General features: G+C 40.5%; 1 non-coding gene across 1 annotated transcript; it reads left to right on the top strand.

The window, feature by feature from the left end:
• The first annotated feature begins 7,463 nt into the window (after positions 1-7,463).
• Trnas-cga (transfer RNA serine (anticodon CGA)) lies at positions 7,464-7,538 on the top strand. The gene has a single exon. It is a non-coding gene; the product is annotated as a tRNA-Ser (tRNA).
• Positions 7,539-10,982: the final 3,444 nt, after the last annotated feature.

Raw genomic sequence — 10,982 nt, 5'->3', positions numbered from 1 at the left:
TTCCAACTGTGCTTGTTCGTCCCAGTTCCAAATAGTATTTTTTCCAGTGAGAGAACAAAGTTTTGGTGTAACTAGAATTTGCATATTCAGAAAACGACGGTAAAAATTTACGAGACCTAGAAAACTGCGGACTTGTTTTTTTGTGGATGGAGCTGGAATGGCTCTGATTCCTTCTAACTTTTCAGGATCCAGCTGAATGCCTTCAGAAGAAATAATATGTCCCAAAAACCTCACCTTTGACTTACCGAATTCAGACTTTTCCAAGTTAACTGTAATTCCAGATTCTGCAAAAATACATAACAAACCGTTGAGGATGCGATTATGTTGTTCCCATGAGGCTTCTGCTGATAGAATATCACCCACATATAAGGTGATGTGACATTTTAAGAAATCAGGTAATATGGAATTTAGCCCACGAATTAATGCTGCCGAAGAAATGTTCAAACCAAAAGGAAGTTTCCGAATCTGACAACAAACGCCGAAACAAAGGAAAGCTGTGTATTTTCTACATTCTGGATGAAGTTCGATCTGATAAAAGCTGGATCTGAGATCAATGGAAGACAACACTTTTATACCATTAAAATTTTGAAGAAGTTTTTCCAACGTTTGCGGCCTGTCTGTTTCAGGAATGATGATAGTATTGATTTGTCTCGAATCTAAGACAAGCCTGATAGATCCATTTTTCTTCTCAACAACATGTAATGGATTGTTGTATGAGCTTACTGCAGGCTCAGTAATGCCCTCGTTAAGCATAGATTGTATTTCTGTTTTAACACGGTCTCTATAATGCGCCGGAATTACGTATGGTCTAACACAAAATTTTGTATGCTCACGAACACGAAATTGGTATTGAAATCCCTTGATTGTTCCTGTTTTGTGAGTAAAAACTGTGGAATGTGCTTGTAAAATCTCAAAAAGGTCCTGCCTATCAGTGTCATTAGAATTCTCAATTGTTTGAATTTTATTCTGAATTAACTCATTAGTTTCAAATATGCCGTCGATATCATCCCTGTCAGTACTTGCAGAGTGATTGTTAGTGTCTAGTTCCGTAGAAAATTCCGAACTGTTGTCTAACAGAAGGTAAAGCCGATTAATTTCCTCGTCATGGTTTGAGAGCCAATCTTCAAATTTCAAAGCTATTGACTTACCTTCTTTCTCTAAACTTATTTCAGCATCGTGAAAGTTTAAGATTGCTTTGTATTCATTGAAAAAGTCTACTCCCAATATAATTTCCCTCGACAACAATGGAACAATAAGAAAGTTCATATAGAAGCTGTGGCTTTGAGAAGAGAATTCTAAGTTGGTTTGTTGGCGTACATCTGCACTTTTCCCAAAGATTGCACCTTGTAATTTAATCTTACGTAACGGAAGTGTGGGGCAATCGTTCTATTTGTTGCATTTGCTAAAGGCTGTTTCACTAATTACTGAAATGGGACTGCCAGAGTCAAGTACTGCCGTAAATTTTACGTCATTTCACTAATTACTGAAATGGGACTGCCAGAGTCAAGTACTGCCGTAAATTTTACGTCATTTACTGTAATGTGAATCACAGGATATGCAATGTTGTTATGTTTTACGTCGTGTTCCTGGAGTAAGATGTCCCTAATCTCTTCCATTTTTACGTAATTACTAGCTACAGCAGCTCCGTCGTCAGTTTCAGGCGTACGTTTTGTGGCTGCCAGTGGTATGAGTCATTGTCTATTGTATCTTTGTTGGCGCGCGTCGTTATTGGGATTTGGAGACCTAACTTCTACAAATTCACCTTGTCGAGAGGGCCCTGCTCTGTTTGAATCCCGCCAGTTCTGCTGCAATTCAGGTCTGTCGTTACGATCATATCGTCTGTCGTCATGTCGGTAGATTCCATAGTTTCTTTCTTGTCGGTCACGTGATGGAGAATTTCTCTCTGAATCGTAACTGCGCGCTGGACCGTTGCGTCTAAAGTTATTCTGTCTCCCTTGATAATAATTATTTTGGTTCCCATATTGTCTGTTTCTCTGATTGTCTCTGTGATAGTCCCTACCGCGGAGAGGTGATCTTTCCCTGTAATTATTACTACTCTGCCAACGGTTGTCATATGGTTGGTGTCTGTTTTGGTCACTATTTACGTTGTACGAATAGCCTTGTCGTGTATTATTTATGTCAACGCGGAATTGTGACAGGTGTGACCTGTAATTGTTGTGCTCCTGTTTTCGCGTTCCGCGATTGTCAGTGTCAATTTCCAGTTCTTGTAACAGTCCCTGAAAATCTTCATTGTCCTTTTTGCAACGTCCTGCCAAAATAATATGTCGTAAATGTTCAGGCAATTTGATTAAGCAAATGCGGATGAGTTCTGAGGGGCTATATGGGTTTGAAAGATACTGATTCTTATGTAACATGTCTTCAAAATATTTCACAAGACTGGAAAATTCAGATTGTTCGAAATGTTTCATCGTAATGATGCTATGTTTTACTCGGTCTTGTGTAGCTTGAGACCAATATGCTGAGAGGAAGGCATGATAAAATTCTCCTTCACTGTGACAATCGTGAATGACTGATCGCATTCTTATAGCTGGTTCATTCTCTAAGTAGCCACACATAAATTCTAATCTGTGATCCAATGACCAGTTAGGAGGAAAACAATGAGAGAATTGATGGAGCCACGCTTGTGGATGAATGTCGTTGCCAGAATTCTTAAATGTTTTGAATTTACGTGTAGTAATGAACAGCTTATAGTCAAAATCATCATGTCGGCGAGTCGCATGTCGGTCATTGTTACATCGTTTCGGCTGTTCCATCTCAAAATTCAATGCGCCTTGCCAATTTCTTTCATAATTTCCGAAGTGTTCTGTGTTATTATTTTGTGGTTGTTCTGTGTTTCTATGTCCCTCTTCCCGTGTTGGAGCGCGAGTGTCCTCTGAAATATGTAATTCTTGTATTACTTGAGCCAACTGATCTTGTACTTCCCGCATTTCTCTTTTGTACTGTGTGTTGATTTGATTTTGATTCTGTTTGAATTTTCTAATTTGTTCTTACTCTTCAGTGTCAGTGAAGGCTACAGGTTTTGTGTCATTCAGATCATAGATAAGTTAGTGAACTGATCTGAAAAGTTCGGCTACTTTATCCGATAGTGAAATTATTTCCTCTGTGTGTTTTTCTGAACCAAGTTTCAGAGTGTCCATTTGTGTTGAAATCGTATCTACTGTGTCCTTTAAGTCTTCCTGAATTTTTACAAGTTGTGTAACCGAATCGGTAGATGCAACTGAGTCAATTTTAACTTGCACGGTCTCATGATTTTCATGAACAATAGTTCGCAGTTCTTTTATGGCTGCTTCGTGATTCTGTAATGCATTTTCATGCCGCTAAAAATAGGTTGAAAATGCTCTCAAATTTGTGTTTTTACGTCATTACAGACTTTTTGACATTTCGATTCAATGTTACGTAACTCATTAGTTAAATATTCACGTGTTTGTTCAAGAGAAGTGTCTAACTTCCGAAGATTTTGTTCCATTCTGTCTAACTTTTGAAGATTTTTTTCCATTGTGTCTAACGTTTGAAGCTTCTGTCCCATTTGTTTCTGATTTTGTTCCATTTGTTGCATTAATTGCAATAATAATGTATTAGTGTCTGGAATCTGTTTCTCTATGCTTTTTGGCAGTGCATTTTCACCGGCAACATTAACATTTTGACAAGCAGAAAATGTGTCTTGACTCATTTGAGAAAACAGTGAGGATCCGAAACCTAAGTCTACAGTATTTGCAATATTGTGTTCTGTCATTTCGGATTCCTGAGGCGAGCTGTTGCCGACCGATCGATCGATAATGGTTCCCTGTTCACTAATTGTTTCATTGTCTACACCATTATTTGCCTTCCGTTCCATTTCCCTATGCACAATTACCAAATTACTACTTCGAATGTCTGTTAATTCACTACACAGTGGTGCTGATAAGCTACGCTCGTCGTAACTATTATTTCTCAGTTTACTATGGAGCCTAGTGTTACGTTATTCACACGCCATTATTGTCACAATATTTCACACGATAACACAGAAAAGCACAATTTGAAGAGCAAAAATAAGAGAACACATTAACATAGCACTGAAAATAATATCTAATTAATTGCAAGCGCAGCTGCGAAATACTTGGTGCAAATCTACATGCACGCCACAACTGTTTTACTGTACAACAATGAAAGACTACATCTACAAAGGAGATTCTCTCTACAATTACGCGCTAGCAATAAACAAAACCTACACTAATTACACAAACTACAAGAAAAAAATCAGAAGATTCCAGTGAGGTATCCTCGGCTAAGGGTCGACATATGAAACGTCCCCTTTGAACAATTATACATGACTGTGCTTAAACTGACAAACAATATTATTTTAGCGCAATGCAATCTGACTTTCAGTAATCCCTACAAAAGAATGGCCCTGACTAACATTAACCTATACCTTTCACAAATCACTTGCCTCACCAAAAATCTTCGTTACTCGAACTACTGCAATACAGCGAGAGCCTCTACCACCAGCTAAATAAAAGATTCAAACTAAGGAAGTCACCAACTACTGATAGGTATAGTTAGCAAATGAAAGATTTTAATAGAAAACAAACAATGTATTTACCTTAATAGTCATAATATATATATTAGTTCATGACATCCAGTCTTACAAATTTCAAAACTCCGCCATCTCTCTCCCCACATCCACCACTGCTAGCGGCTCACCTCCAACTGCGCAACGCTACGCGCCGCTAAGAGCCAACTGCCCAACGCTACAATGGAGAGTACTACAACAATGCCAACCAGCCACAGACTGCACACGGCACAGCCAGTGATTTTCATACAGAGCGCTACGTGGCGGCGGCATTACCAATAAAAAAACCTAAACAGCCTACTTACAATGCCATAAAGAAAGCGTGTAAACCGTCTGAAGGTGAATCACAACGATTCGAAACCGGTAACGGCACCCTTTGAATAAAGGAACTGAAACTAAATTTGTGTTTGGTTGCTGTCCTAACGCCATCAAAATGGAAGTGTACTTATAGTTCAGCGTCTTATTTGTTATTTGAAACCCATGCAGCTTTCCCACATGTGGAAAACTGACCGTAAGCCCCTAATTTTTCGTGTAGTCAGTGTGTTCGTAACGTAACACTCCATCTATCATTCTCTGTGGCTAGAGAGTCGTTTGTTTTTTAAGCGTTTCCAATTTTCCCAGTTTTTGCGCTCACTTGTTCCTGTTGGACTTTGTGTGTCTTGATGTAAGTGTGTGTGTGTGTGTGTGTGTGTGTGTGTGTGTGTGTGTGTGTGTGTGTGTGTCAATACAACTTTTCATACAAGAAAATTGTCGCACATGCAAATCAGAAGGCAGAAAAGAAGCAAATTACTAGCAGAACGAGTGAATATGACAAACGACTAGCTGTGCACATTAATTGATTACAAAATAGGCAAGCATCCCAAAAGATGATGTCAATTCCCATTGCTCTGCTAAGTATATTAAAAATGTCACAACATACATGCAGTTAAACAAAAACAAGAGAAGGCAAAACCGCGGAAGTTGGCAACACTTACTAAAACAATGGCACAGAAAATAGCAGCTTAAGTGGTATGTTATGAAAACACAGCGACTACTGGAAAATTGCTGCATGGTTTTCAAATAATGATGGAGACTAATCTCTAACTACCTTTGAATTTCATTAAAAAAAACTTGAACTGTTTTAAATGTATAATTTGTATAAATGAATTGAGAGCCGTCGGAGTTGGTCAGTGTGCCGACTGAGATTCTAAACGGAGAAAACCGAATTTCGCCTTGTTATCATACAGGTTCATTTGAGGAGTTGGACTGCAGTACAAACCAAAACAGAATTGGATGAAGTTCATACAAACTCTGCACCATCACTGAAGAGCATCTACTTTTGGATTAATGAATTAAAATGGGTCGGACAAGCACTGAAGACGAAGTGCGGTCAGGGCGTCCAATTGAGAACATCACAAGGGAAACCACTGACAAAATACACGACATGGCAATGCTAGACCGCGAAATGAAAATTCGTCAGATTGCTGAGACTATAGGTGTCTCAACTGAGCGAGTGAAAAATATCCCGCACAGAGAACTGGCTATGAAGAAGCTGTGTGTTAGGAGTGGGCGGGGTGGGGGGGGGGGGGGGGGGCGACTGCCGCGATTGCTCACAGTCTACCAAAAGCGCATCCAGCATAAGATTTCAGCATAATATTTAGCGATGTTTCATCGCAATCCCCAAGATGTTTTGCACCAATTTGTGACTGTTGACGAAACCTGGATCCATCATTACTCACCAGAGTGAAGGCGGCAATCAAAACTATGGACAAACGCGGCTGAAAGTGCGCCGAAGAACTCGAAGACCGTTTTTTCGTCTGGTAAGGCGATGGCCACTGTTTTTTTGGAATCTGCAAGGAATAATCCTCAAAGATTACTTGGAAAAAGCGAGTGCCACAACTGGACCGTGTTATCCTTCACGGTTGGATCATTTGAAACTTGCGTTGGCTGAAAAAGACTAAGGTTGGCAAGCAAATAAGTGCTCTTTAACCAGGATAATGCAAAAATCCCACACATTCGCGATAATAATGGCGAAAGTGCATGGATTGGATTTTGAATTGGTTCCTCGTCCACACTACTCACCAGACTTAGCCACAAGTGTCTTCTTCCTGTTGCATAACTTGAAACCATGGATTGTTGGAAAGAAATTTTGCAGTCGGCGAGTAGTTTGCAGAGTTTGACAGAGCCTATTTTTCCCATGAGAAAGCTGGAGGTTCGCTGGACTAAGTATGTATCCCTGAAAGGAGAATATGTCGAGAAGTATGGTGAGCTGTTTGTGAAACAAACATTTTTTTCTTGCTTTTTTACCAGATTTATCAAACTATCATCGTATACCAGAATGAGATTTTCACTCTGCAGCGGAGTGTGCGCTGATATGAAACTTCCTGGCAGATTAAAACTGTGTGCCCGACCGAGACTCGAACTCGGGACCTTTGCCTTTCGCGGGCAAGTGCTCTACCAACTGAGCTCCCGAAGCACGACTCACGTCCGGTACTCACAGCTTTACTTCTGCCAGTATCCGTCTCCTACCTTCCAAACTTTACAGAAGCTCTTCTGCGAAACTTGCAGAACTAGCACTCCTGAAAGAAAGGATACTGCGGAGACATGGCTTAGCCACAGCCTGGGGGATGTTTCCAGAATGAGATTTTCACTCTGCAGCGGAGTGTGCGCTGATATGAAACTTCCTGGCAGATTAGAACTGTGTGCCCGACCGAGACTCGAACTCGGGACCATTGCCTTTCGCGGGCAAGTGCTCTACCAACTGAGCTACCGAAGCACTAAGCCATGTCTCCGCAGTATCCTTTCTTTCAGGAGTGCTAGTTCTGCAAGTTTCGCAGAAGAGCTTCTGTAAAGTTTGGAAGGTAGGAGACGGATACTGGCAGAAGTAAAGCTGTGAGTACCGGACGTGAGTCGTGCTTCGGTAGCTCAGTTGGTAGAGCACTTGCCCGCGAAAGGCAAAGGTCCCGAGTTCGAGTCTCGGTCGGGGACACAGTTTTAATCTGCCAGGAAGTTTCATATCATCGTATACCTTGCACCGCTAGTGCTTCCATCTGCCGTTGCACACTGACGTCGAACATAAGCGGTGGTCACATTAATGTAACTGAACCGTTCATAATAGCAACAAATTCTCATAACTTTTGATACCGTCATAACTTACGCAGTAGAAGTGCACACTCATAGTTAAAAGTACTTCAGTAAGTACGGCGGTAACGAGCACGTAAATGAGGAGACAGCTATTTCTTTCAGTTGTTTTCCTGTTTTTCTTCTTTTTTTACTATCTCTTAGGGGCTGCTTACCTTACTCTCTTTCCTTAACCAACGTCTTCTGGTTTGCCGGTTTTAACTGTGGATTCACGACCCGTGTTGGATTTGTTGTTAACAGTAGGTGAGCTCAGTGTGTGGATGGTGCCATGGGCTAGCTTGAGTGTCACTGCTCAGGTCACTAGCCCACCCTCGTGGGCAGGCCCTCACCCGAACAATTGAAAAGTATCCTGTAAAAAAAGTAGAAGTCCTTCTAGCATTACTTGCCATTTTCGAGATTCTTAGTTTTCAAGTTACTCTGTTTCTCAGAAAGTTAGGTTGCAAATATTGCAAATTGATACGTGTACGAGGCGTGTTCCTAAAGAAAATACCGTTCCTTTCTTCCGCCACCATAGCACTAGTGTTGCAGTTTCGCACATTCACTCTCATCACTCAGGTCCGTTGTCTTTCCACTGATGCCATTACAGTCGGACTGTATTGTGTTTACATTTGTTAGTGATCATTCAAAATGTCTAAGACAATCTCTGAGCCCGCCGACTGTAAAATGCGCTGTATGAAAAGGTTTTGAATGCAAAGAATATTAAGTAATCTTAAATTCACCGACGACTTGTATGGATTTATAGTGAAAATGGAATGACTGATGGAATGGTGACAAAGTGGATGAGACAGTTCGATGATAAACGAACCAGTGTTCTTGATAAGGCGAGGAGTAGAGGACATCTGTTGTTAATGTTGGTTTGGTTGAGAAAGTGAATGAGAAAATTCGTGAAGACAGACGGTTCACAATAAGAATGCTTTTGTGATGAGTTTGTACAATTTGAAAAACTTTTTGTATGAAATTGTCAGAAAGCGGTTAAATTTTTACAAACTGTGTTCCTGTTGGCTTCCGAAAATGTTTGCGGATTTCCACAAAACGAAGTGACTTGACAATGCTTTGGCGTTTCTTATCCTGCACAGTGACAAGGAAGATACATTCTTAAACAGAATTGTGACCGGTGATGAATCTTGGGTCTGTCGTATTACTCCAGAATCAAAACAAGAGTCGATGGAATGGAGGCACACATGATACCCCAAAAAACAAAAATTCGAAACATCGTCGTCAGCACAAAATATCATGTGCACTCTGTTACAGGACAGTCCTTCCCAAATGTGAAACCGTCAGTGCGGTGCGGTACGGCGAAACACTGAGTGTACTCAGGCGCGCAATTCAAACCGAAAGACTTGGAATACTCAGGCAAGGCACTGTGGTGCTTCAAGACATCGCACGTCCCCATTCTGCAGGCGTCGCGCAAAACCTTACTCAGCAATTCGGTTCTGTGCAGTTCAACCACCCACCATACAGCCCCTACCTCGCACCTTTTTACTACCACTTGTTCTTGTACTATACTTCAGAGGAAGGCGTTTTGACGGTGATGACCAAACAAAAAAAGCTGTCCAACAGTGGCTCTCTTCCCTGGAGGCATCTCTCTATGAAGAAGGAACTGTAACGTTCCCTGGCAGCACACACACTATTAATAAAATGAAATGACATTTAATTGTACTATGTACGCCGCTATGAATCAATTCGAATGTACTGTGATTGTTTAACAAAAAATGTTATTTAATTCTGTGTAAAGGACGTTTGTTATTATTGTAATATATTTGTGTAATAATATTCTCGATGTATGTATGATTGTAATATTTCTATACTCATAATGTAATTACGAAATATGTTAATATCTGCGATGAAAAAATGTAAAATGTAGCCACAGAGGGAAATAATGTTGTAACATTACAAAGAGACATTCACAATCAGCAATAATATAAATAGCGCAACATAATGTGCATTCTTTGTCGTCTTCCTCCAGAGCTGAGAGAGAGAGGAACCTGTGACGTAGCGTTATATGAATGAGTGGACTTCGTTTGTCTGTGTCTATCTTTAGCCGCCATTAGAGGAGAAATTATCAAGGTGTGTAATTTTGATTATTGTTATAGTCTAAATACATTACAATTTATCAAAATTGTGTATTACTAATGAAAATTAGCTTGCCCATGTCATCTATAATATTTCTTTAAAGAATTTTCAGCACTATTAGCGATTATCGTTGGTGTTGCTGGGCTGTGCCGCGACCGAACGATTTGCAACAGCGGCACATTTTAGAAATTGTTCCGCTATAAAATTAACCAAACCCGTAAATCGGGAGCAGGTAAAATTAGCAGTGAATTACGAAATATTTTTCTTTTACAGCGATCCTGAGGCTGACTGAATTTATTAATGGTTTTACATTTGTGCATTCATAGGCGGATAATTAACGTTGAAGTTGTGAATCTGTTGGTTCTTTCCATTTCTAAAGCAAAAACTTAAACGTATAGTGAAGTGTGTTTTGTCAATGGTAATTAAACGTTCAGGTCGGCTTGGCAATATTTAACCATTTTATGCTAACAGAGACAGTCTTGTGTTCCATAGCTAACGCCCGGAAAGAATTCAGTAAATATTTAAAAACCCACTCCATCTAGAAAATGTGTGCCAAGGCCGAAATACGTAAAAAAAATAATTTAAATAAGTTTCAAATAAATGTTATTAATCAGTTAATTTGGATTTATCAGCATGAGAGGGTTGCTAAGGTTCACGTAATTTTAAATGTGCTTAATTCTGCCTAGCTTTTACCTGTGGTCTAGGGGTAGCGTCTTTGATTCGTAATGATAATGTCTTCGGTCCCGGGTTCGATCCTCGCCACTGCCTAAATTTTGATAAATAATCAGCATTGGCGGCCGAAGACTTCCGGCATAAGAAGCCAGCCTCATTCTGCCAACGGCCTTGTCAAAGAGGGCGGAGGAGCGGATAGAGGTTCAGGGCACTTTCTTGTCCCCTAAAGGCGGAAGAATCAGCATTGATCAACGACATGAGGATGCAGAAGGCAATGGAAACCACTGCATTAAAGACACGTAACATGTATCCACAGGACATGTGGCCTGTAGTTGAAGAAGTGTCATGATGATCTCTCCATTGGCAAAAGATTCCGGAATAGTCCCCCATTCGGATCTGCGGGAGGGGACTGCCAAGGGGGAGGTCACCATGAGAAAAAGATTGACTAATCAACGAAAGGATAATGTTCTACGAGTCGGGGCGTGGAATGTCAGAAGCTTTAACGTGGTAGGGAAACTAGAAAATCTGAAAAGGGAAATGCAAAGGC

The sequence above is a fragment of the Schistocerca gregaria genome, chromosome 4 (assembly GCF_023897955.1).
Source record: "Schistocerca gregaria isolate iqSchGreg1 chromosome 4, iqSchGreg1.2, whole genome shotgun sequence".
Taxonomy (NCBI): Eukaryota; Metazoa; Arthropoda; class Insecta; order Orthoptera; family Acrididae; genus Schistocerca; species Schistocerca gregaria.
The sequence above is the reverse complement of the archived record's forward strand: the minus strand, read 5'-3'. Positions and strand labels throughout refer to the sequence as shown.